The sequence below is a fragment of the Ailuropoda melanoleuca genome, chromosome 15 (assembly GCF_002007445.2).
Source record: "Ailuropoda melanoleuca isolate Jingjing chromosome 15, ASM200744v2, whole genome shotgun sequence".
NCBI lineage: Eukaryota > Metazoa > Chordata > Mammalia > Carnivora > Ursidae > Ailuropoda > Ailuropoda melanoleuca.
In genome coordinates, this window is record NC_048232.1 from 50410581 (window position 1) to 50437224 (window position 26644).

At 38.6% G+C, this 26644-nt stretch overlaps 1 long non-coding RNA gene across 1 annotated transcript in view; it reads left to right on the top strand.

Moving 5' to 3' along the window:
• Window positions 1–26644, top strand: part of LOC117796480 — a 204357-nt gene that overhangs the window by 17045 nt on the left and 160668 nt on the right. The window contains exons 3-5 of the long non-coding RNA XR_004621029.1: window positions 12744–12879; window positions 15660–15797; window positions 16379–16534. This is a non-coding gene — a long non-coding RNA (uncharacterized LOC117796480). The remainder of the gene's footprint in view (window positions 1–12743; window positions 12880–15659; window positions 15798–16378; window positions 16535–26644) is intronic.

A 26644-nucleotide genomic window follows, 5' to 3' on the forward strand; every position in this document is an offset into this window, starting at 1 on the left:
AATTCTTAACAAAATATTAGCAAATCTAGCAATATATAAATGGGATAACACCTCATGACCAAAGTAGATTTATCCCAGACATGCACAATTGGTTTAGCTTTCAACAATCAGTTAATGTAATTCACCATATTAAGAGAATAATAACGGTGGAAAATCAGATTATTATTGCCTTGGGTATGGTAAAATTACTTATAAAATTCAGCACTTAATAATTATTTTTAAAAATCCTGGGGAAACTAAGATTTCTTCATCCTGATAAAGGGAGTCTGAAGACTGCAACTACCATCATGTTTACTAGTGAAAGACTGGATGCCTTCCCTCTACGATTGGGAGTAGGCAAGAGTATAGCTTTTACCACCTTTATTCACCATTTTCCTGGAGATCTTAGCTGTTGCAACAGGCAAGAAAAACAAATAACAGGTATATAGATTGGAGAAAAAGAAGCAAAACTTTCTCTTTGCAGAAGATATGATAGTATATTTAAAAAATCCTAACGAACCTGCAAAAAAGCTACTAGAATAAGTGAATTTTGTTATATTAGTTATATTAGTCACCATACAGTACATCCCCAGTTTTTGATGCAATGTTCCATGATTCATTATTTGCATGTAACACCCACTGCATCTAATATAACAAAATAAAAATTATTTAAAAAAAAAGAATAAGTGAATTTAGCCAGATGGCATGATACAAATTCAATATAAAAACTCTATTGGGTTTTTTAATATGAGCAATGAACAATTGGAAAAAAAAAACACAAATGTGCATAGCACAAAAATAAAGTACCTAAAAATAAATTAAAAAAAATATATTTAATATTTGCATGTAGAGCATTACCATTTATTGCTAAGGAAAATTAAAGGAGATCTGAACAAATGGGAATGTATATCACGTTCATGGGTTGGGGGAATCAGCACTATCAGAATTTCAAAATTTCGCAAATTGTTCTCTTGATTCAACATAATCCCAGTCAAAATTACTGTAGCCTGTCTTTTGTAGATATTGGCAAATTTATTATCAAATTTCTATGGAATGTAGAAAATCTAGCATATTGAATACAATCGTGAAAAATAAGAATCAAGTTAAAAACCTTATACTATCTAATTTCAAGATGCCATAAAGTTGCAGAACTTAAGATAGTGAATATTAACATAAGGATAGTGGAATAGAATAGAGAGTCTGGATAAATGTACACAAGTTAATTATAATTATATAGAAATATATAATTATGTAGCAATATGTAATTATACAGACATATATGATTATGTAATTATATAGCTATGTAATTATACATACAAATTGAATATAAATTGTTTTTTGATTATGATTTCAAGGTACTTCAGTGGGTCCATTGCTAATATTTTCAACAAATGGCATTGGAATAAGAGGATATCCACAGGAATAGAACAAATTTCAGCATGTACTTCACATTATATACAAAGATTATCTTGAAATGGATCACAGCCCTAAATGTAAAAGTCGAAGCTATAAAGCTTCTCGAAGAAATTATAGGAGACAATCTGTATGACCTTGGAGTAGGCAATAGTTTCTTTGATAGTACAAACCATAAATTATTTTTAAAAAGATAAGTTGGACTTCATCAAAATTAAAACCTTTTATTCTTTGAAAGAAACCACTGAATAAATGAAAGGCATACCACAGACTGGGAGAAATTGTTTTCAATATTTGTGAAAAAGGTACCTGTATCCAGAATATATAAAGAACACTTACAAATCAAAAACAGGAAGACAAACAATCTAGTAATAAAATGAGCAAAGGATTTGAGCAGATAATTGGCAAAAAAAAAAAAAAAGGTGTACAAATGGCCAATAAAACACATAAAAAGATGCTCAGGATTATTAGTCATCAGAAAAATGCAAACTCAAACAACAATGATATACGACTACTCACCCCCTAGAATGCCTAAAAAAAAAAAAATGAAGAAGATTAATGATACCAAGTGTTGAAGATGCTCCACAAAGACGTGAAGCATCCGTAACTCATACATCGGTGGAAGGAGTGTAAAATGGTACACACACTTTGGGAAAACAGTTTTGCAGTGTAAGCCTATAGTTGTCGTATCACTTAATAATTCCATGCATAGGTGTTTACCTAAGATAAATAGAAATATATGTCAACACAAAGCCTTGCTCATGAAATTCATAGCAAACTCAAATAGCACCAATAGCACCAAAATGAAAACATCTCGAGGGTCCATCAGCAAGTGAGTGAATCAACAAACTGTGGTATAGCCATTCAGTGGACTGTTGCTCCATAGTAAAGAGAAAAGAGCACACAACATCATGGAAGACTCTCACAAATATATGCAGCCAAGAAGCCAAAGAAGTGTACGTACTGTGTGATTCTATTTACTTGACATTCTAGAAAACACAAAACTACCCTACTGGGAGAGAGAGCAGGTAAAGGGTTTCCTTGGTCCAGGAATGAGGTGGGATTGACTGCAAAGAACCTGAACAATTCCGGGCAAGGAAATGTTCTATATCTGGATAGATGATGATTACAAATTGTGGTAGTTATCTATTGTCAAAACTCTTTTAATGGTATATTTACAATAAGTGTAGTTTATCATATGTAAATTATACTTTAGTAAAGGCCATTAAATAATGGATGACAAAATCCATGTCAGATCTCAGCTTAGTCTAATACTGCTGTTCTGCTCTAGTGGTGGGGTGTCTTCCTGGAAATACGGCTAATAAATTGGGAGCTATGGTCAGGCCGGCTTTGGGATTACTGGTAGACCTACTCCCTTTCAGAAATTCCCTGATTATTCTTTTCATTAACATCCATTTTTGTTTCAGTGACTATGATAGCTCCCGAGTTAGCTGAAGATACTAACTGGAATTTTATAATCGTCTCCAATCTCTGATTTATCTCTATTTCCTCTGTGGTTGTAAGGATAGATAAAAGGAGGAAAGTCCTAACTGGTCAGTTACTTTGTTTTCCTTTTCTCCATTCTTCTGTCACTTAAGACTTTGCCTTGAAATTAATGATAAAGGATCCTCTAATAGATAATATACTGACCTGGAATATAGCATTTGCTTCTAGGGTCAAATTATAAACCAGGTTTCAAGTTCTAGAAAGAATAGAGGATACTAGAAAGATAAAAAAGCAATCAATTTGTCACTGCATTATTAATTATGTTTGAGAATTAATCACAATTTTTACATTTTTATTTGAGCTGTTTCTGGTTCTCATTTTTCTATTCTCCACGATTGCTTTTATAATTAATTTATAATTAATTATATTCACTGTTCATTTCTTTCTTAAAAAGGTCCTGTGAAAATTAATCATGAGAATATTTTCTTCCTCTTAAGTTTGCTTACAGTTTCTGAAATAGGTAACATGTTTAGTTTTCATATTTAATTTCAGTTCTGCCAAGAATGACAAAGTACAAAGGGTACTGATTCTGGAACTGAAAGACTAAAGATGGTAACTGGACCTGTCCTCACAGCCAGAGAGACACAGAAAGAAGTAATTTGATAAAATGCAGTCTTCCATTATCAAAGGACATTTAAAAGGCTATCAAAATCAGTTGAAAGAACAATTGATGCTGCCTTTTGAGAGAGAATTAGAGAGAGCAAGTGGCTATCAAAGGCTAAATTATCTGGAGATGAAAGAAGGAAGGGCAATTTACATAGAGGGGAATGGAGTAAGTAAAGAATCAGGGTATTTTTTCTCCCATTGTCTGGTAAAGTTGAATCAAGGAACAGATTATTCCAACAAACTTCCCATGATATTATTATTATTATTTTAAATATTTATTTATTTGGGGAGGGGAGGGCAGAAGGAGAGAGAAGATCTCAAGCTGACTCCCCTCTAAGCACGGCGCCCAACAGAGGGTTCCATCTCAGAACCCTGAGATCATGACCTGAGCTGAAATCAAGAGTCAGAGGCTTAACTGACTCAGCCACCCAGGTGCCAGACGTGATATTTTAAAATTGCGTTCTAGATTTTCACAAATATTCACAAAGTCAACACCTCCAAACTGGGCTGCACTAAAGAACGAAGACACGAGCATTGTATAGCTGGTGCTGTGGGCTTTCGGAGCCCATGAGATCAGCCCATGCAAGGGTTCACCCATGTAAATGTCAACCATCGTGTACATCTTAATGGGAAAAATGTAGACCCTTGGATTTAGAACTTCTAGTAATTCCAAACATCACTGAAATCATAATGAAGGAAAGCATTTTATCATGTGGGGAAAATGGAAGAAGGTACGTACAAGGTGAGTTAATAGGCACGGTATAGTTAACAACATTGGCCCTTGGATTAGCTTCTTTTCTTCCATACCCCCACCTCTGAGGTCCTCCTTCTGAAAGAAGAAAAAAATTCATAGGTCCTTTGTGAAGGATGGTTGAGAGTCAGGATGGGGCCCATGACTTTGCTCCCATTCGTATAAGGGCAGCACAAGGCTAAGCAAGCAGTTCCAGACCTGAGTATATACCTCGTGGGACAGGCCATGCCCAGACGCAGTGGCTTAACATGACAGCATTATATTATTTCTCAGGGTTGGTTTGAATTTAGTAAGGGCTCAGCTGTACTTTTCCTCTTCTTCGTGGGATTGCAGCTAGGATCATTCATGTAGCAGAATCCCTCTGGAACCTCAGCTGGGGCTGGGACCTGTAGGCCCCTTTTTACCTCAGGCCACTTGCCATATCATTTAGTGTTTGGCTTGGACTTCCTTACACTACAGAGGCTGGACAATAGTTTGGTTCCTCTTTTCATCCAACTTTTGTTTTATCCCTTCAGCCATTCCCTAAACTGTAAAGAAGTATATCTCACAGACATGCTTGTGAAGTTCTGTCTTGCTCATGTGCGTCCCTTCTGCCCACTGAAGTCCCTCTCATCTCACAGAGCCCGTCTCCACTATGACTTTCTTGATGAAACCCTAATGACACTTTTCTTTTCCACCTGCTTTATCGCTACCCTCTGATGGCAGCGTGGCAGCTTCTCTCAGTTCTCACAGAATGTTATTTGTCATCCTGCCTTTTGTTTTGTTCAGTGGTTTTGTTCTGAGAAAAGCTTGGCCCTATCCGTAAGTACTTATTCTGTGGACCGATACTGTCTTTTCTCTTTAGACATATATCCTATTTAGATGTCTCAACTTTCACACGAGACCGTCAACTCTCTCCATTTTGACTGACCACTGAAACATATGAAATTGAGCATTGTAAAACAATTCGTGCTCCAAGTTCTTGTCAGAGGTTATAACCTAGAAATCTCTGCTGCCCAGTACCTATCAAAAGCTCAATTGTGAAAAGTAATATATATGGAGAATTGCCTGAAGGATATGCAGCCCATTCATTCTCTAGACACTCAATTTTATTCCTGGATTAAGCCAAACCAAGGGAGAGCTGGAGCCTGAAATACTTTTGTTTTGTTCCTCCAGAGAATAGTTTTTACAGATTTGCTCTTGGCATTATGCCATTGGCTTACATTTTGGTGGACATTATAAGGAAAAGCCTGTTCAACTTTTTGCCAATAAAGTTGAAAACCTACATTTTCTAAAAAATATATAAATTATCAGAATTGACTCAAGTGCAGTTAGGAAAACCTGGGCAGACCAATGATTGTGGAAGGAATTGAAAAATGTTGCCAGAGATTTATTCCCCTCCAGAGCTAAGCCCATAATTTTGGAAGTAGATATCTATGGAGTTTATTTACCTAACAGCTATGTCTCTGCCTGTGTCTTTCTTTCTCTCTTTTTTTCCTCTATTGGTCAGTACCACTCCTTCTTTTGGGGATGAATCCTCCCGCACCTCAATTATACAATACTATGATAGTGGGAAATCGCAGCATACTGATTTCTGGCCACAGAAACAAATCCATCATGTTGAGCCATATTTGCAAATATCTTTGTATATATTAATTTGAAGCGGGGCATGTGATCCAAATAGAGTTAATTGGAGTTCTTTCCTATAATTTTGTATTTGCATCTGTGGAAAAAAGTTCTCTTCTGGATTGCTAATGAGGAGCATGTGAATCTATAACTGGGAAGGGTCAAACTACTCCTTCCCACACAAATTAAACCCATCTGCAATGAGAGACGAGAGAGAGGGAGAGGAAGAGAAAGGGATGTGGGCAGGGACATGGTGACAAAGGACAGACAGACACATGATCAGAAACTCTCTGACTGAGAGATAGAAACTGAGACAGGTGGCCCCACACATACAGATACAGATAGGGAAATCAAGGAAAAGAGAAAGAAAGAAAAGAGAAAGATCCCAACACTGCTTGAGTCCCTGGTGCTACCGCTGCTGTCTTTCTTACATGTAATTTTTTTTTTTTCTATTTCTTCTCCTTCTCCTTCTTCGCTAAAGCTAGTTTAATTTAGGTATCTTTCACCTGCAAGTGAAATACTTTTGATCATAATGGTTTTATAGGTCAACTTAAAAGAGTAATGAAGGGACAGATAATTCCTTTGTTCCTCTCACTATTCTAAATCATAGGGGGAAAAATCCATAAAATTTGTCTACCTATTTTTAAGGCTAGCATAACTAATATAAAAACTGAAAAATCATAGCACAAAAAGAAAATAATGAATGTACATGAAAATAGATGCCTATGTCCTGCATATAATCCAGAAGACATCCGTGTCCTGGTCTCCACAGGATGGTACCATTTGGTCCTGCATCATTGAGTACAGACTCACCCCCTTCTCTGGTTTACTCAGAAAACCCAGTCACATTTGTATTTGTCATGATACACAAGTTTTGCTGTGGTAACAAATAACCCCCAAATTCATAGTGCTTTAAAACAATGAAAGCTTATTTCTTGCTTCCTCTACTGAGGGTCAGCTGGGGACTTCTTCATCCAAGGATACAGGCTTTCAGAGTGTTGACCATTTGGAAATTATTTAGTGACTGCTAGCAAAGGGAGGAAACATGGGGAATCATATTCTGGCTCTTAATGCATTGTCAGAGAGATTTTATATAGATAGATAGATAGATAGATAGATAGATAGATAGATAGATAGATAGATAGTTATCTGTCTATAATTTCTAGTTGGATATCATTGGCTAAGGCAAGTAACATGTGTGCATCGAACTTTTACAAGTTGAGTAAGAACAATCCTACCTTCATCCTGGAAGTAGAAAGAAATGCAATATTTGCACATAGTCCTAATGATAGCTAGAGAACTCCTTTCTGGTCACCAACTATTTGGTTTATTCTCCTTTCTACATTCAAAGTCCATTTTTTTCCTATCCAAGGGAGACTACTCAAAATTTCAGGAGTCTAACAAAACCAGTGTCAAAGTTCAGGATCTCTGGGTAATGTGTGATAGTCTCTTCATCAAGAAGAAGGTAATGCCTAGTAGACTGTGCCGAGCCTGGATGCAGCTTCTGGAGACTTCTGAACTAAAATGTACCTGCCCCTCATATACTCAATATATACAGGGATTGGGTAAAAGGAAAAGTGCCCCTTTTATGGATGTAGGGATTTTTCCTTAAGCTAGCCCTGAGTTGGCTCCCTTGACCATCCATTATTTGTCATTGTTCCTAGCTTCCACCTCTAAGAGATTCTTCTTATTCCCTTTAGTTATATCTGAAGTGGGCATCAAGGACTATGGCCTTGATTGGAGAGAGCAGCTTTATTGCCCCACTTTCTGTTCCATAGAAGATTGGGACCTATGGTTGTCTCAAGTTTAGAACAGTTGTAACTATTTTTAGTCTAGGTTGGTGGTACTTTTGCAGTATAATTCCCTCAGAAAATTGATGACTTCCTTCCTTTTTGATTTCAGTCAGCTTCATGCACCAGTATAACCACAATTCTTTTCTGGACATAATTCTCATATTTGCTATATGTCTTTGTTTTCTTTACTTTGCATCAAGTGTTCTCTCACTGTATAAAATAGATTTTCATCTCTTCGTGCTATAACAGTGTTTTCTTCACCATCTATCTCCATTTCCTTAATCCAGTGCCAAATATTTTAGTGTTATTGTTTTTAATACAGCAACACTCCACTCCATACTATCAATTTCCATATTCGTTAGGTTAGACTGAGTTATGTTGCTGTAACAATCTAAAAATTTTAGTGTTCTAAGAAGCAGATCTGTTTCCCATTCACACCAGTCTACCACAGGTAGACTATGGGCTCCGATGAATATAGTCCTTGTTCAAGGTCATACATGCCAGACATTCCACTTTCTGGAACATGACCAACAGCCATGGCAGAGAAAAGGGAATGTGGAAAACCATGTATAGGCACTAAAAGCTTCTATCTAGAAATGACCCATGTTACTTCCACTCAAATTTATTGGTCAATGCAAGTCACAAGTAATTTTAAGAGGTTGAAGAAATTAAATCCTACCATATGTCTGGAAGGACAGAGAAATAGAGTATCTGTGAAGACATCCAATAAATAAAACACACACACATACACCTCACAACATTAATGATCTTTACGGACTTTACTGAAATTTGTGGCGACCAAAGCAGGAATTATATCGCATGGTATATAGAATCTTGCAGAAAATTTCTACCTGAGATTTCTCTTCTTCCCATTTCCTCTTCTATAGTGTCACTAATGTTTTATTTCTCTCTCCTTCTTCCCTCATGCAGTACTCAGCCTCTCAGGCTCCATTCTGTTCCTCTCAGTTTTTCTGTTTGGGAATTAAAATTCCATACACTTTCATTATGGAGAGCAAATTCTATTATCCTTGTTATGTGCACATTCCCTCAAGGTCTTATATGCCACCCCAAGACACTTATGAAGCATTTCTTCTGAACAAATATAGTGCTTTCCCTAGGAATCCTGGTGAATGCAATTTTCTCCATATTATTACATTAATAATATATTAGCAAGTCAAATCTAGCATTACCAAGTAGATTTTGTTCCAGAAATAAGGGATGGTTTAGCATTACTATACCTATTATTTCAATATCTTCTATTAATTAAAAGAGAGTATCTATATGATCATCTGGTTTTGCTCTGTCCGACATGCTATGCATTAGCCACATAGAACTATTCCAATTGAAATTTGAATAACTGAAATTGTTATTATTTTGAAAATTTGATTCCTCATTCCCACTAGCCACACTTTGAATACTCAGTAGCCACATATGGCTAGGGGCTGTGGAATTAGCACAGAAGGGAGCATTTCCATCATTATGGAAAGCTCTATTGAATTGTGCTGATTAAAGTAAATGCAGAAGAGTCATTTGATAAAAATAATAGTCATTTATGATTTTCGAATCTTCATAAGTTAAGAGTTAGAAGGAAACTTTGTTAAATTGAGAAACAATGTATATGAGAACCCAATGGTAAGTACCATACTAAGTAGTAAAACACAAGCAGTATTTCCATTATACTTTTTAAAGATTTTATTTATTTATTTGAGAGAGAGACAGAGAGAGAGAGAGAGAGAGAGCGAGTACACGAGCAGAGGAGGAGGTAGTTAAGGGTGGCAAAGTGGGTCTACTCCATGGCCTCTTCGGGTAACCAGATTCATACTATCACTCCTAGGGTGTGGTCTTCATTCTCATATTTTAAGACTATAACTCTTCCAGATAGCATATCTATATTTAAGGCAGAGGATGGAGAAAAGGACAATGAGTAAAGAAGAAAGAACACAAATGTGGTATTTGCTGTTTTTAAAGAATGTTCCTGGATGTTGCCACATGATAATTCTGCTGACATTGACTAATAAGTGGTTCCATGGCCACACTTTGTTGCAAGGAATGCTGGAAACTGTAACCCTTATTCTGAGTAGTCATGTGCTCATGTAAAAGTTAGGGTTTCCCATGGATGAAGAAGAGAATAGACACTGGGGGCAACTAATACTTTCTGCCTTACTACCTTATTTAAAATTGTTCTGGAGGTCGTAATCAAAGCAATGCCACAGGAAAACAAAAGAAGTATAGATAGTGGAAAGAAATGGACACAATTATTTTTCTCTTCAGAAGATAAATGTCTCAAAATCCAACTGAGTTAACTGAAAATCTTTTGGAAACGAATAAGAGAATTCAGTAAGATGTGAGAAATATGCATGAATCAGGAATTTTCTGACGGATGTTTTACTTGAAAGAGGCAGGGAATATAATGAAAAAATATGGAAAAAATATAATGCTTGTGGATAAATTTAGCAAGAAGTATATGAAACTTATATGAAGAAAACCATAACATTTTATTACAGGGCATAAAAAGAAGATCCAGGTAAATGAGCCTTGGCATATTCCTGGATGGAATAATACAGTGTTCTAAAGATATCATTTCTCCCTCAAATTTGTAAATTTCATACAGTTCCGTTCAAAGTATATTTTTTAACTTCTCAAGGTAATGATGAAATTTATGTTAAAGAGCGACTGAGGGGCGCCTGGGTGGCACAGCGGTTAAGCGTCTGCCTTCGGCTCAGGGCGTGATCCCGGCGTTATGGGATCGAGCCCCACATCAGGTTCCTCTGCTATTGAGCCTGCTTCTTCCTCTCCCACTCCCCCTGCTTGTGTTCCCTCTCTCACTGGCTGTCTCTATCCCTGTCGAATAAGTAAATAAAATCTTTAAAAAAAAAAAAGAGTGACTGAGAACAACAAGAAAACAGAAAAGGAACAATGAAGGGTATATTCCCTAGTAGATGTCAAAATGTACTGCAAAGCAACAGTAAATAAAGGTGTAATGTCAGCCTAGGGGTTGATAAGGGGGCAGAACGGAGTTCAGGACAAGCTATATGCAGCAGAAGAGAGCGCTGTAGTGTGTGACCTTGGGCAAATTCTTAAACCTTCCTTATTTCATATCTCATGTCCATCAAACAGGTAAACTAGTCCGTACTGCAGAGTTACTATAAGGGCAGTATGTGTAAAGTGTTTAGAATAATGCCTGGCCTGCTGTAAGCATGATGAAAGTGTAAATGATTATCAATGCCAGCGTTTAGCATGTGGTAAAGTTGCCACTAAAATCAATGGGGAAAGAATGTATTATTATTTTTAAAGATTTATTTGTTTATTTTAGAGAGGTGGGAGGAGGGGCCGAGGGAGAGAAAAACAAGCAGACTCCGTGCTGAGGGCAGAGCCCCAGGTGGGGCTCGATCTCACAACTGGGAGATCATGACCTGAGCTGAAACCAAGAGCTGGCTGCTTAACCAGCTGTGCCAGCCAGGTGCCCTGAGAATGTACTGCTTACTACAAGGTGTGAGAGTAATCGGCTTATATTTGGAAAGAAAGATGAAAGGAAAGAAGAAAATGACGGAAGGAGGGAAAGAAGGAAGGAAATTAGATCTCTAGCTCACATTCATTTTAAGTTAAGTGGTATGGCTTAAATAATTATAAAAGCCCCCATAAAAGTTTTAAGAAAATGAGGAAGAATTGCAAAAGTATTCTTGGAGCATGGATTCTTATTTTTAGCATGATAGCAATGCAATAAGCCATAAAAGAAAACACTGTCAGATTTTACTGCCAATCTAACAGGAAGTTGAGATAAGGTGATGGGTGGGGTGATGGTGGTAGGAGTCACTGGCTGGTCAGGTAAGAGAAGGTGGCTCTGAAAAAGCTTATTTAAATGCAATAAAAACTTTTATGTCCAATTTCTTCTGTAAACTGTGCTACTTCTGTGGTTTGGTTTTCTGTTTTGGAAGTGCTGCACTTCAGTAGCAGAAAATGTCAATGAACATAATAGCTTTCACTTTTTAACTTTCAGGAATATCTACTTGAAGCAAGTTCATTTTATTCATTTTAAATAATTGCTTCTGCTTTGAACCGGGTATTCAGTAGATGCTTATAATTTCAAAAATCAGATGATAATGATGGGTAAAACATAACTATTTTAAGTCTAATGTGTAAGATAGCAATATTAGAACAGTTTGGCTGTTCCAGATTCTAAATTGAATGTGGGTTGTTTTGGTGAAAAGAGGACGGTAATATTTTTCATATGGTAATTGTTTTTATAATCCACGTTTAATCTGATGGAAATAACCAGTCCTTTTTCAGCTTTATAGAAAATTATACACCTAGAAAATTACATAAATATAAAAAAAATAAAGCAAAAGGGGGCAGAGCTTGATACTGCATCAAATATACATTATTCATTATGAGGAAGAGAGGTGTAAAAATGGAGAATTCCAGAGGGTATAGTTTTTATGCAAGAATTGATGTAGCAGATTGAAAATTTAGTTGGCAAATAGTTACTGACTTTCTAATTTAGAAACATTAAGATTTAGTGTGTCAATCTGGCTACTCCCGGGATTGTGCCGTATTCAAAGCTCTAAGTTAAAACTCTGTAAGATTTAAGTGTGAAAACATACAATACAAAATGATCTTTACAGAAAAAGTCTTATTACTTGGATTCCCCCTTCTCAATCCCAAGAGTTTGAACCCTATATGAAACATTAATGGACTTTTATATTTCACTTAAAATTTCTCCCTGAGAATTATTAGAACATCAAAGTGACTGTAGCTACTAATAGGTATTTTCTTTAGCTATACACATGAAAGAAACTATTTTTTTAAAATAAAAGTTATAAGTAAGACAGTCAAGTATATTTGATATCCTTTGATTTATGAAAGGATATAAACTTCAGGGTTTCTTCCCACAGGAACAGTTCATTCCCCATGAGTTCTAAAGGGAAAGGATTTGGTGCCCTGTGTCTCTAATTAGAACTGTTAATTTATTAATGCCTTAAAAACATTGTTTTCCCCACTGCCCTCCCGCCCCCTGACAAATTAGACACTCACTGGTGATGTGGTCATCTTATTTACCCTTCTCCCTCCTTCTTCCTCTTCCACATAAATAGAAGTTTCATAGAATGGGTCACATCATGGTAAACACTGTGGCAGCTGCTACCTACTGTTTTGTGTTAGGAGAAACTTCCATTTCTTCAACACTTCAGATCTGCTTTCCACGCTGGACATCCTTAAACAGGCATGCAGGTAATCATTTGGAGGTGTGTGTGTGTGTGTGTTATAGCATCTCTCCTTTTTCAAGGAAATGGGGACTGGATGGATGTGATTTTCTTCTAATTCCCATCTTTAACCTTTCTCAAACAATAAACAGAATGGCTGTTCATCTCCCACCTTCTTGCCCTACCAGAAGTTCCTTCTCTAGATCTCTCTTCCAATGCCTTGCCTACAGAGGTCTCACAGGAGATTGCTTAAAACTGCCTCCCATTGTCCAGATCCCATGGATTCCAAGGCAGCATTGGACTATTCCCAGTACTGCTTTACCCCTGGTACACCATCTCTTTTTTACCTTAAAGCAAAACCCCTTTCCGTTTTGGGCACTGCCTTCTGTTCATGCTACCATCTAGCTTGTTCTGGCTGTCATCCAGCTGAGGTCATTCCAAATTTGTTGAAGGTTTGGCAGCTGGATCACAGTCTTTCAAGTCATGCCATGATCCTGGTGACTTTAGTATCTGCATGGATGATAAAGTCAATACTTAGTCTTAAATCTTCTTGAATGTCCTATATTCCAATTACCTGCATGGCTACCTGCCGGGCTCTGAAATCTTTAACATCATCTTTGCCCCTAAACTTCAGTGACGCAAACCTGACCCACTGCTTCGTATTGCTCTTTTCTGTACTTTCCTATTCCCTTAATTCAGTTCTTCCTTGCAGTCTTAATATGCCCAAATATTTTCTGCATAGAAAACAACTTCATCCCTGGTCATAAGTCATCCTCTAACTGTCTCTTAATATCTCCCATTCCCTTCTGAGTCAAATGCCTCATGAGAATTATCTTTAATTTTTTTTTTTAATTTGAGTATGTATAGTTGACACAATGTCACATCAGTTTCAGGTGTACAACATGGTGATTCAACATCTGTATACATTATGCTATGCTCACGGCAAGTGTAGCTACCGTCTGTCACTGCACAATGCAGCTATGATATCATCAACTATATTCCGTAATGCTGTGCCCTTTATTTCTGTGCCTTATTCATTCCATAACTGGAAGATTAACCTCATTTTCTGCTTTGACTCGTGCTTTGGGAGTTGGGCAACTGATTCTACCAAGTCAATGAAATTGCCATTTCTGGCCATCATCTAATTATCCAATCCAGTGGACTGTTTTCAGACTTCATTATAGTCCACCTCTCGGCAGCATCTGACTCTTTGCAGTCAGTTTTCCTTCTCTGCATTTTCTGGCACGGTTCTCTCAGGGTCATCTCATGATTTCTTTCCAGTCTCCTTTGCCAGTTCCTCCTCTTGTTTCCACCCTAAAATATGAATGATCCATTTTTCTCTTCTTTTTGTGTGCTCTCTGGACGTCTCATTCTCTTCTGTGACTCCCATCTATAAGCTGAGGATTCATGAACTCTAAAGGGAAGCAAATGAATAAATACTTTCTAAACAATACATCTTGTCTCAGGAATGACTTAAAACTGTTAATAAGGATATAAGAAAATCCAACTGAGTAGCACAAAATCAGTATGAGATAGAAGGAAAAAAGAGAAATAAGGGAGAAAAAATATCACCCAGGAGGAATGAGGCTAAATATGCTATAAGTCCCAAATTTAGTCTTAAGCTTTTCAGAAATCCATGAGAAGAGGGTGAAATCTCATCATGGTTATACAATCCAAAATGCCTATCAGGTACTAATTGTTTAGAAATCCCACCATTGCTGCATATCGTGGTAAACACTGTGGAACAAGAGTTTCTCTCAGGGGTGGGTGAGGAGGCCTGGAAAGGACATGAATCACATCCTCAATGTCATCATTCCAGAAGATAAACTCATGAGTTCCCAAGGTCTGTGTCTTATAAACACCTTCCATTTAGACAATGGCATCAAAATAAGATTCAATTTAGTTAAAGCAGTTCTATGACAGGCCAATATAATATGGTTTATGTTCCTAAGGAAATGTTTTAGTATATCTTGCAGTGAAGTAAATTTTGTCTTGCAAGCCATTCTTCCTGAATATTCTCATAAAACAGCTTTTGATACCCACTGAGGACATTGAGCATGAAATTTTACTCTGTGGCAAGTATTTAATCCAACAAACTTATACTTCTAGCTTTAGTCTAAATACTTAGCAGTTATCTGCACCTTGATATGCCACAGGTATCTTAGTGTCCAAAACTGCACCCATGATTTCCCTCCAAAAGGATTTTTCCTAGCTCTCTCACAGGGAATGATAACATCATGCACCCAGTCTCATTCAGAAATTATGAAGGCACTCTAGACTTTTGTTTCTTTTACCTCTTGTTCTTCACACACAAAAAATACCCACATTCTTCTAAAAAAAAAATGCTGACAATCCTCCTGATACACCCACCTTATATCTTGTGTCTGTCCTACTTTCTAACGTCACTGCCACTGTTTGGGTTCTTTCGGGAACTTATCATTATTTGCCAGAACTATCGCTACTACATTGCCCTGTTGTCTTAACTGACTTCCTTGGTCCTAGTCTGGCACTCCCTCCTCTGATCCACTTTCCATCTGATTCCCTTTTGTCTCTCTGGCATTACCACAGTGATTAGCACATGGCAGGCAAGTAAGGCATTTGTATTTGATGGATTCATATATGGATGAACGACTGTACTCACATGTGGGTCTTATGAGAGGCACTGTTGTAATGCTCCTTTCTAATAACAGAATTTTATCTACATTTATGCGCTGTCAGGATTAAGGCAAGTATTTGTATAGAGAGGTAAGTAATGAAATGTTTCCCAGATTCTGAGCCTTTTTTTTTTTCCGTCGTTCCTATGGGCAGACACTTGAGGAGGAGACCGAAGAACTCACTTCTCACGTTATTGTTAGAAGAAACTCCGAGAGGTCTAAAGAGGAGAGAAGGAGAAGGAGCTGTGAATTCACAGCAGCTGTGAATCCACCAACAGCCTGGAGGTGGGAGGTAAGGGATTGACTCAGAAAAGCAGTCAGATTTAATTAAAGACCCAGGCTCATGTGAGGAGAACAAAGACAACTCACCTGTCACTGGCTGGTGTTTGTTGGGAAAGGATGAAGGGAAGAGATTTATGTGAATGTTAAGGCTATGTAGCAATGTGGGAGGGAGCCCATAGGGAAAAGTGTAAGATAAGTGCATGAAACGTGGTTGGTTGAGCATTGAAGCAATGTTAGGAGAGGCTCTGGATGGGAGTAATTGCACGAAAGCAGCTGATAGCTACAGCTTTTAGAAGTAGGGCGGCTTTTTTATCCAAGTTGAACAGTGCTATGAGTTAGCTAATCGAAGGGTGTTAGAAATCGATGCAAACGTCATCTTGGGCTCACCTCTACTCTCCGTGGGTGAGAGAAGGGAATGAACGATAAGCCTCACTTTATGACGCTGGCCCTGGAACTCACAGGAAGCAGTATGAATCCTTCAACCGCGGTCTGACCGAAGGACTAAATGGACAGGACAGTAGGTTTTGTACTGGGTACTAACTCTGGTTAAAGAGCCAGATTATGACTTTCAGAACGGGTTCTGTCCTGCAGGACCTGTGTACAGATCAACAGAGAAGATCTGGAGGAAGAGCATTGACTTACGTCTCGTTAAGTCATGGAGCCACCTACCCCTTTCTCCTTAAAGGCATATGGTATCTCTTACTTCCTTTTGGCCAAGGGACAAGAGGAAATAAAAAGAAAAGGAAGGTAAGGTTACTATTTTGTTAAATCTCTAATGACAGTAATAATTGCATTAAGAGCTAACATGTATTAAACACTATGTTTAGGGCACTGGTCTCAGAGCTTTGTGACCAGGACACACCTTACAGTGGAAGATTGTAATTATGGGAAGATGGGATTCCAGCTGATCACACTGCTTCTGTGGTTCGTCAGGTGCTCTAGGCAAGACTGTGTTGCTTAAAGCCTCAGTGTGCTCAACCTGTAGTTTGCAGATATAATAGCTATTATAAAGAATTGTACTGATGATTAGAGATAATATTATATAAAGGGTCTGACATGGTGGTTAGCATGGATCAAGTGGGCCATAAAAGGGAATTCTGTCAGGTCCTCTTTGACTAAACTTTTCTTGTTCCTTTATATTAAAGTCAGGATAAAATTATCACTATTTTCTTTTTCAAGCCCTACTTAAAAAAATTTTTTTTTATTTTTTAAATTCTCAAAGGGAGTCCTAAAGTGGGAAATCAACAGATCAGATCATAATGAGAATGAGGAGATGTTCTTGACTCTGGCTAATGATTTTTAGCCAGTTCTGTTCAATAGTAGATACACTTAGAGCCCAAGGAGTTAATGCTATAACCAGGTATTTCCAGTCTTTCCCAAGTTCATGACCGAATGTCCAGTAAAGGCCAAATCAGGAAGAAAAGTTCCAGGATTGCAGGATTGAGACAGGCCAGGCTATTTTAGTTTATTATTTGGCCTTCCAAAGGGCAGAGCAAAGCACCAGTAACAGATTAAGCCACAGGCAGTTCTGATAACACATTTCCCCAAACTAGACTCAGGCAATTGTAGTAAAATAAAGGCGTAGATTGGTTTTTGATAACTTCAGGTGGTCAAAGCATATTTGAGTGTTTTCAGGACAACAAAAGATAGACGTGATAAATAGTGGGGATAGTGACCTATTGTGGGAACGGTTCATGAGAAAACTAACGCTACCAATTTCTATCATTAATGTCTTGTGGAAACTGCAGAATTATTCAGGGGCTTGGTCTTAATTATCTTCTAATAAAGATTTGATTTCATTTGCTCTTTGTAATGTCTCGATCTTATTTCTCTTTCCATGCACTTCCCTTGTTTTTAATTTCATAGTGTTAAAATGTTCCATGCTTCATATTCTCGGTACAGCCGCTGAGTTCTGTAGAAAAAAGACTAGGTCAGTCTCACAAATAATATAACGAGTTATGTGAGGGCCTCGCTTTACTACTGCTAGTCATATTTTTATGTGATGCGTCCACTCATCATCATCACTTTTATGTGATGCGAGAGGAGTGAGGAAGGGTTCAGGGAGAAGCAATGTGTATCCACTCCTGTAAATCTTTTCAACTACTGCTCTCCCAGTTTGCTTTAACTTTGTTAAAAAATATCTTTGAGGCTTTTCCATATTTTTTACAATTAAATTTTCCTCATATCGAAGCACTACATTGAGATTGTGTAGAGAGTCAAATAGTTCTATAAGGCTCATGATGAAAAGCACCAATAATTTTAATAGATTGCTACTTCTTAATTTTTCAGTTTTAGATGTTATCCAGCACTTTCTGAGTATGGAAGGTGAAGATTTAGCTCTCTTTCCCTCCCTTCCTTGCCTACCCCAATCACACACACACACACACACACACACACACACACACACATACACACACTTCCCATCCATCCATTCTCCCATCCTCTCAGTAAAGTTTCATAGTACTGAAAAATTTCATTGGATCTATATTCTGCATTTAAATAACTATAACTATGCAAATGCTGGTTACACTTGAGTAGCGTAGTATACTATAATTATTTTTCGTTGACAGCATTGGGTTTTTCCTGAAATTGATAATCATCTCCTTTGTTGATGATTAGTCTTTTAATGTGTTTATCACAAAGTTAAGCCCTAATTCTCACCCAATTTTCTAAATCTTTATTAACACATCAGATAATCTATCAGTTTCATCTTTAGGAAATAACTTCCCCAGGAACGAATAACCCACTTAAATTTAGGCAGTGGCTTTCAAGACTTGCTTTCAAGCCCTGCTGCCCAGCTGTCCTAGGATCTTATCCTGGGATTTCCTTCATGTCTCTCATTCTTGTGTGGGAGCCTCTCATTCTTCAGTTCTGAGTCTTTTTCTTCTTCTGCTCCCCCGATTTATTGGATAACATCCTTCAGTAGCTTCCTAAGAAAGAAAGGATGGGTGGCAACGTTTTCGAGACTAAATACATTCTAAAATGTATTTATTCCACCTTCAGACTTAATTATAGTTCGGAGTGATAGTTTTTAGGATATAAAATTCTAAGAGACAAGCCATTTTCCTTTGCAATTTTAAAGGCATTGCTTTGTTGTTTCGTAGCTTCCGCTGTTGTAAATGAGAAGCCGAAATGCCATCATTATTTTTGATGGTTTGTGTGTAAACCCTGTTTTCTCCGAACGATTTTTTATATTTGCTCTTCTGTCCAGTGGCCTGAAATCTTATAAGAATGCACCTTAATGTGGGTCTATTTTCATCCATTGTCTTGGGCATTCAGTCTGGAAACTCAAGTTCTTCAGTTCTGTTAATATTTTTTTTTAAAGATTTTATTTATTTTTTTGACAGAGAGAGACAGCCAGTGAGAGAGGGAACACAAGCAGGGGGAGTGGGAGAGGAAGAAGCAGGGTCTCAGTGTAGCAGGGAGCCCTATGTGGGGCTTGGTCCCAGGACCCTGGGATCACGCCCTGAGCCGAAGGCAGACGCCTAACGACTGAGCCACCCAGGAGCCCCTTCAGTTCTGTTAACATTTTTTGAAGTTGATTTTTATTTCCTCTTTCTGCGTTTTCTTCTGGAGCACACATTATAATAAGGTTGGATCTCCTGAATTAATTATCTAATTTTCTTATCATTGTTGTACTATAGACCACTTCTGTTATTTTTCTATTTACCGAAGGATTTCCTTAATATTTCAGGATTTCTGTTGTGTTTTTGATTTTTACAATCGCTTTAAAATTTTTAAACATCAACTTTATAGTGATATAGTTTATAGATAACAAAGCACACCCATTTAAGTGTATAGTTTAGTCAATTTTGACAATGTATATTTAATCAATAAATGAAACATTTCAATTATACCAAAACATTTTCTTGTGCTCTTGGCAGGGTTTCATCATCCATCTTTTTCATCCTTTTACTTTTAATCTATTTTTACATTTAAAGTGGCTTCTTGTACATAAGAGATATTTGGGTCTTTTTTCCCCCCAATACAGATTGATAACCTTTGTCTTTTAATTGGAGTGTTTGGACCATTTTCATTTAATGTACTTATCTATCTGGTAAGGTTTAATTGACCATTACACCATTGGCTTTCTATTTATCCCATTTCTTTTTTTCTTTTTTTTTTTAAGATTTTATTTATTTATTTGTCAGAGAGAGAGTGTGCACAAGCAGGGGGAGTGGCAGGCAGAGGGAGAAGGAGGCTCCCTGCTGAGCAAGGAGCCCCATCTGGGACTTGATCCCATGACCCTGGGATTGTGACCTGAGCTAAAGGTAGATGCTTAATCACTGAGCCACTCAGGCATCCCTCTTTATCCCATTTAATCACTGGTTATTTTTCATAGTTTTCTGCCCTCTTTTGAATTAATTGAATTTATTTATTTATTTATTTTAGTATTTCATTTTATTTCCACTGTTGGCTTATTTACTCTAATTCTACTATCATCTTTAAAAATTTTTTTCAAGAACTCTTTCATTTCCAAGTAGCCTTTTTTAAATCTACCATATTGGTTCGTGGATGTAGTTTTTTTCTTTATCTCTGTGAATATATTGATACATTTGAGGTTTTCTTCTCCCTGCGTAGTTTTTCCAATTTGCTTTCCTTCATTTTTTGTTTTATCTCTTTCACATCAGAGACTTTCCTCAAATGTTTTGTAGCATACTGTGGGGGAGAGGGGTTCCGTTTTGGATAATGACCTACCACAAAATTGGAGCCTCCCTTTTCGGGGACTTTTTACGATGAGACACAGCAAGAGTAGTAGCAGTGGTAGAGGGAGAATAGAACAGGTGCTGAAACAAAGGCAAGCTGAGTCACAAGAATGAGTAACAGCTGATGACTGCCTTTCAGGGGATGCCTGTTGTGTGAGTGGGGATGAATGACTTACCAGGTTCATGAGGGCAAACCAAATGGCTAGTGAAATAGTTTTCTGGGTCTTCCAGTTCCTTGTGCATCTTTACAACCAACTCCCACTACCACGTTCAACTGAGAGTGCTTGTATCTTGTAGCCTTAAAGGGGCTTAGCAGATACACATAATAAAAGGTTTAATTAGCAGAAACAATTAATATAAAGTGTAAAATCTGCAGGTTATACATGTGAAGCTTTTGGCCTAACAAAGAAAACTACTGGCCTGATCGTATAGGCCAGTAAGAGATCTAGAGACCAGGAGTGTGTGCTCTGTGGTCACAGCACCAGGATTTGAATCCTGGCTGTGGGACTTTGGGCATATCACTGAACTTCTCAGTCTTAATTCCTCATCTGTGGGGGGTATTAATCAGAGATAGTTTCAGAATTTCTATTTAGAAGTAGCTTGTGCTGGCAAGCTGATTAGAAAAGGAATTTTTTTTAAAAAGATTTTATTCATTTATTAGAGAGAGAGACAGCCAGCGAGAGAGGGAACACAAGCAGGGGGGTGGGAGAGGAAGAAGCAGGCTCCCAGCAGAGGAGCCCGATGTGGGGCTCAATCCCAGGTTGTCGGGATCACGCTCTGAGCCGAAGGCAGACGCTTAACGACTGAGCCACCCAGGCACCCCTGGAAAAGGAATTTAGAGTGAGTTTGCCTAGCACATTTCAAAAAAGTCAATTTTCTGAATCTGAGGGTGGCTGCTGGAGAATATGAGTTAAAGATACCTGTTGGCACCATCATTCCTCATGACACTGTTTGGTTTATTATAAGGGTTAAATGAAATGATTTCTTTTAGAAGCTTAACATAATGCCTAGTAATAAATATTCTGTACATTATTAATGATAGTATTAAGTTATGATAATATTNAATAAATATTCTGTACATTATTAATGATAGTATTAAGTTATGATAATATTTTTATTGTCAGGCAAATGAATGAAGGAAATATGACAGAGAGGAACAGGAGTTTCTTGAAGTGACAGGCAGGTCCTGGTGTCTCTCATTGGATCTTACCAACAGGCTTCATAAACCTCTACTCTAAACCTGGAATTAAATGAGTGTTGGTCTATCTCTTGTGTCCAATTCTATCTCTTTAGTACTCTAGAGAACTCCTCTCCCATGGTTGCTGCCTGCGGTTGAAACTGTCTGTCTGCTCGCTCCACCTTTGCTTTATCCCTGCATTATGCCCTCTTTTCAGTTGCATGGCCAGAGAACTCTCTTTATATTGTATGCAATGACTCGCTCCCTCAAGATGCTACTTCTAATTTTTAAATTTGTGTCTTATCAGCAAAGTTCAGTTTCAACTCCCAGTGGCCAAGAATCTGTTTTGTTTTGTTTTTTTCCCCCCTAGACTGTTTTTTGCATCAAGTCTTTATTTACTTTGCATATCTCATCATGCCTAGAACATGGGCTGAGACAGTACATGTGGAAACACAACCCTAAATAAGATACACCAGTAAATATTTTGTGATTTTCACAGACGGCTGTGGCTGAGGGTACAGTGAAATCATACTGTTAACCAAATCTTACAAAATGTGTTTCTCCCTTATTCATGCTTACTCAAAGCTTCCCATGAATTCTTATGAAGTTGAGACATAGTTGTNTGGCTGAGGGTACAGTGAAATCATACTGTTAACCAAATCTTACAAAATGTGTTTCTCCCTTATTCATGCTTATTCAAAGCTTCCCATGAATTCTTATGAAGTTGAGACATAGTTGTTTGTTTTTAAAGATTTTATTTATTTATTTGACAGAGAGAGACCACAAGTAGGGGGAGCAGCTGAGGAAGAAGGAGAAGCAGACTCCCTGCTGAGCAGGGAGCCCAGTGCAGGGCTTGATCCCAGGACCCTGGGATCATGACCTGAGCCAAAGCCTTAACCAACTGAACCACCCAGACGCCCCAGTTGAGGAATAGTTTTAAAAAGCCATTGTTGCTGAGGCTTAAAGAAGTAACTGCTCTTGGAGGTAGACTCAAGCATCCATTTGCGTGCCCCAGCTGTTGAAGGTAGCTCGGCATTCCCATGCGCCACACATCTAAGGGCCTGAGTTTGCTTTGAGCCTGTCTCCTTCTTTACCGCCCTGACCACTCTCTTTCTCTTTGCTAGATGTGTTGCTCTTGCTCTGGTTTGGCTTTTGTGAATAGGTTTTAGCCTTGTTTGACTCATTATCACTGTGAAAACTTTACATGAAACTCCTTTGTATAGGGTTGTCCTCAGGTCTGACTCGGGGCCCTTATAAAGAACCTCACTCTGAANGCTCTTGCTCTGGTTTGGCTTTTGTGAATAGGTTTTAGCCTTGTTTGACTCATTATCACTGTGAAAACTTTAAATGAAACTCCTTTGTATAGGGTTGTCCGAGGTCTGACTCAGGGCCCTTATAAAGAACCCCACTCTCTGAGCCTTCAGTGAGCCATCTGCTCTTCCCTTGTTCTGGATTGGAAGCGGGCGAACTGAACGTTCTACATGTATTAAGGACTTTGGCTGTCACGGAGATCACCAGTTGTCAAGATTTATTTCCATCAACACTTACAAAGGATAACTTTCCTATCAATAACACATTCCCATGAGTGTAGCTGGATTTTGTGAAATTCCTACTACACTAGTAATATCGTTATTCTTTTTTCTCTTACTCAAGAATGCAGCTGGCAGTGTTAGTGAGAGTGACATTATTAATGGGATACTTTTAAATCCACTGTAATTTATGGAAAATTTATAAACCACATTACTTTATGATGCATAACGAATTACTTAAGTTACACTTCATTATTGATTGAGACACTTCAGTGAATTCTAAATCTTTTTCCTTTTAGAAAAAAAAATGTTTCCTAACAGTGAAATTCTTTTTAGTAGGGCCCTGTTTCTGAGAAGCCCAACATGTAAAAGAAATTCAGAGGGAATCTCACTGACTGGATTAGGGTAGGGACTCAGAACTAAATCTTACCTCAGTGTTCTTTGGACCCTGCAGCACCTCCATGAAGTCCTTAGGGCTTTGCAGGGCACAATTTGAAAACCCAATGCCTTTGATTATATCCTAAGCTCCAAATAGTGATTCCATGAAGTTGAACCACAGTGAGAGTTCATCCAGGATAAGGCATCTCGGAAAGTATTTTTAGGAGGACGCTGTTGCCCTGTGACAGCAGAGAACCATTTGGAGTGTTGCAACCAGACTCTTAAGCATTGCATTGTCCTATTCCATCCTTACTATGTCCCTTCAGGCCATGTGGTGATTTTCTGACTCTTCTCCTTGTGACTCAGGATTATCAGCCAGAAGGCAAGGACACCTGGCCTGCTGTCTCTCCCAAACTCTCATTGCCATATCATCTCTATCTAAGCCAGCCTCACCCCACCTGGCTCTTGTCTTACTGATTGCCCATCTATCTACTGTGGCCTCTGGAACCCCTCTTCTCCTGTCAACACACTCCACCCCATACCACGTTTTTTCTTTCCTCTGTGTTCCTTTATCTAGGTTAATGACTCCACTGTTCTCCTGCTCTTGCTTTCTGAGTCATCATCTCTGACTGCTCTCTCTCACATACCATCCACTTCATATTCAGTCACCAATTCCCATTGATTCTAGGTTTAAAAATGTCTCTCAGGGGGCACCTGGGTGGTTCAGCCGGTAAAGCGCCAGACTCTTTGATTTTGGCTCAGGTCATGATCACAGGGTGTGAGATCGAGCCCTGAGTTGGGCTCTGTGCTGGGTGTGGAGCCTGTTTAAGATTGTCTCTCTCCCTCTCCTTCTGCCCCTCCCTCCCGCCACTGTCACATGCTCACTCCCTGGCGCTCTCTCTCTCTGTCTCTCTCTCTCAAAAAAAAATGTCTCTCAGATATGAGGCAATCTGGCTGTGACGTCTGTCACTCCATCAATCACCAGGGTTGATTTGGCCCATCTGTCTGCCTAGGTGGGTGTCCCCTTCCTCCCTCACTGCTCCATGTGTGTCCTTCCTGAAGCTAAACGATTGGTCAAAGAGGACAACCTTCCTGAGAGAGGACTGTTCCTCAGTGGAGAGTAAAAGAGTAGCTGTGCCTCCTTGCTAGAACCTCCAAACAAGCTCTCAAGGTCCATTTGTAGGGGAACATATGGTAGTGAAGCTTCCAAGACTCCAGACACATCCAGATGAGGTGCTGCATGTGGCAGTCTGCCTTTATTTAAAAAAAAAAAAAGTCTTTCAAATCTGACATCATCATAATCTCTAGGCTCTTAAAATAACTTTTTGCACAGAGCTTTGAATATAGTCTATACTCAAAAAAGTTTGCTGAGTGCAGTATGTATTAGTTTTAATCTTTTCCAAATGTGTGTGGCCTCTTTCTTGCCTTCTGCCCTGCTTGTTTATATTCTTCGTAGTCTCAATCTCATATTTGGATGAATATATTTAAGGTTTCTTTCTATTCGATATTTATGATGGGTGGTCTTTTGAAAAACTTATAGTCGTAAGGTAGGATTTTCATAGGGTATATAGCAAACTGGAGTAATATTAGTCAATTTTCCTATGCAGAGCAACAGTTTCCAAACTTGATGTTCTTTTGATCAGGGATTTCAGAGGGACCTGGAGTCTAAGGGGGGAAGCGTGAATAAGTGAGACCAGTAGTGTGATAGAGAGAGACCCTGAAGGGAATGTGTGTCAGGTAATCAGTTCTACCTGAGGTCAGAGTGGTGGGGAGGTCGTAGAGGGCTTCAAAGAGGGAATAGCTCCCACATTTGGAACTTGAATGGTGAGTAGGTGTTTAGATAAGGAAGAAGGGATGAGAGATTTAAGATAGTTAAACAAAAGAAGGTAAGATAAATTCATTGTATTTTATTTTATTTATTTATTTTTTTAAAGATTTTATTTATTTGACAGAGAGAGAGACAGCCAGGGAGAGAGGGAACACAAGCAGGGGGAGTGGGAGAGGAAGAAGCAGGCTCTCAGCGGAGGAGCCTGACGTGGGGCTCGATCCCAGAGCTCTGGGATCACGCCCTGAGCCGAAGGCAGACGCTTAACGACTGCACCACCCAGGTGTCCCATGTTCACTGTATTTTAAAGAAAGGATAGGATCTTAATAGTTATAAGTGGAAAGTGGGCATATCAGGTGGAAAAAAACAGTAATAATTTAGGCATGTGGCTTAGGACATATTTAGGACTTTCTAACAACTCCTTGACCTCGTGACAAGAATGTATTGAGAGGAAAGCGTAGATAGGCAGGTGAGTTTAAGTTAGGGAAGGCCATGAGAACCATAGTAAATAGTTCAGCTGTAGGAAATGGGGAGTGCCAGAATGTTCTTCAGCATGGAAAGACAGCACCAAAGCTCAACCGTAAGGCAGGAGTTCTGGTGACCCGTGTGAGGACTGGATTGTAGTGGGGAGAGTTTGGTGGGTTGCGTTGACCAGACTTGTGACCGACAAGTCTGTCATGGTTATTAAAGATTTTGGTGGGCAGTCCTCAGATGTCATAACCTTATCTTCCATTTTAGAATGAAAGTGTTATGGGGAAAGAGGAAAACAAGGCAGACAAATGTTGCGCAGGGCCCCCTACAGTTCGATTTCTTGAAGACATTGCTGTCGCTAATGAACCTTGCTTGGAGTGAGGGGGTGGAGTGGCAGGAGAGGAGAGATGGATGTGGGGAGGATTGCCACCTGTTGCAGTGACTATCTGATCACCTAAAACATTTACGTATTTCTTCCCCTCACCAGTTCCCTTTCCAGCAGCCATTATCTGTAACAAAAGGGTAGATCTTATGGAAGGCATCTTAGGTAGGCATTTGTTCAAGCTAGCAGTACTTGACATTTTACAGGTTCTAACTCATTTAATCCTCATAACAACGCTCCATGGTAGATTTTTTTATTCCTGTTTTGCAGTTGAGGTTATCGGGTCTCTGAGAAGGTAAGTGATCTATGCAAGGTCACATAATGAGTACGTGGCAGATGCAAGATCTGAACCCAGGAATATCCAGATTCAGAGCCCATTCGTCCTCAAA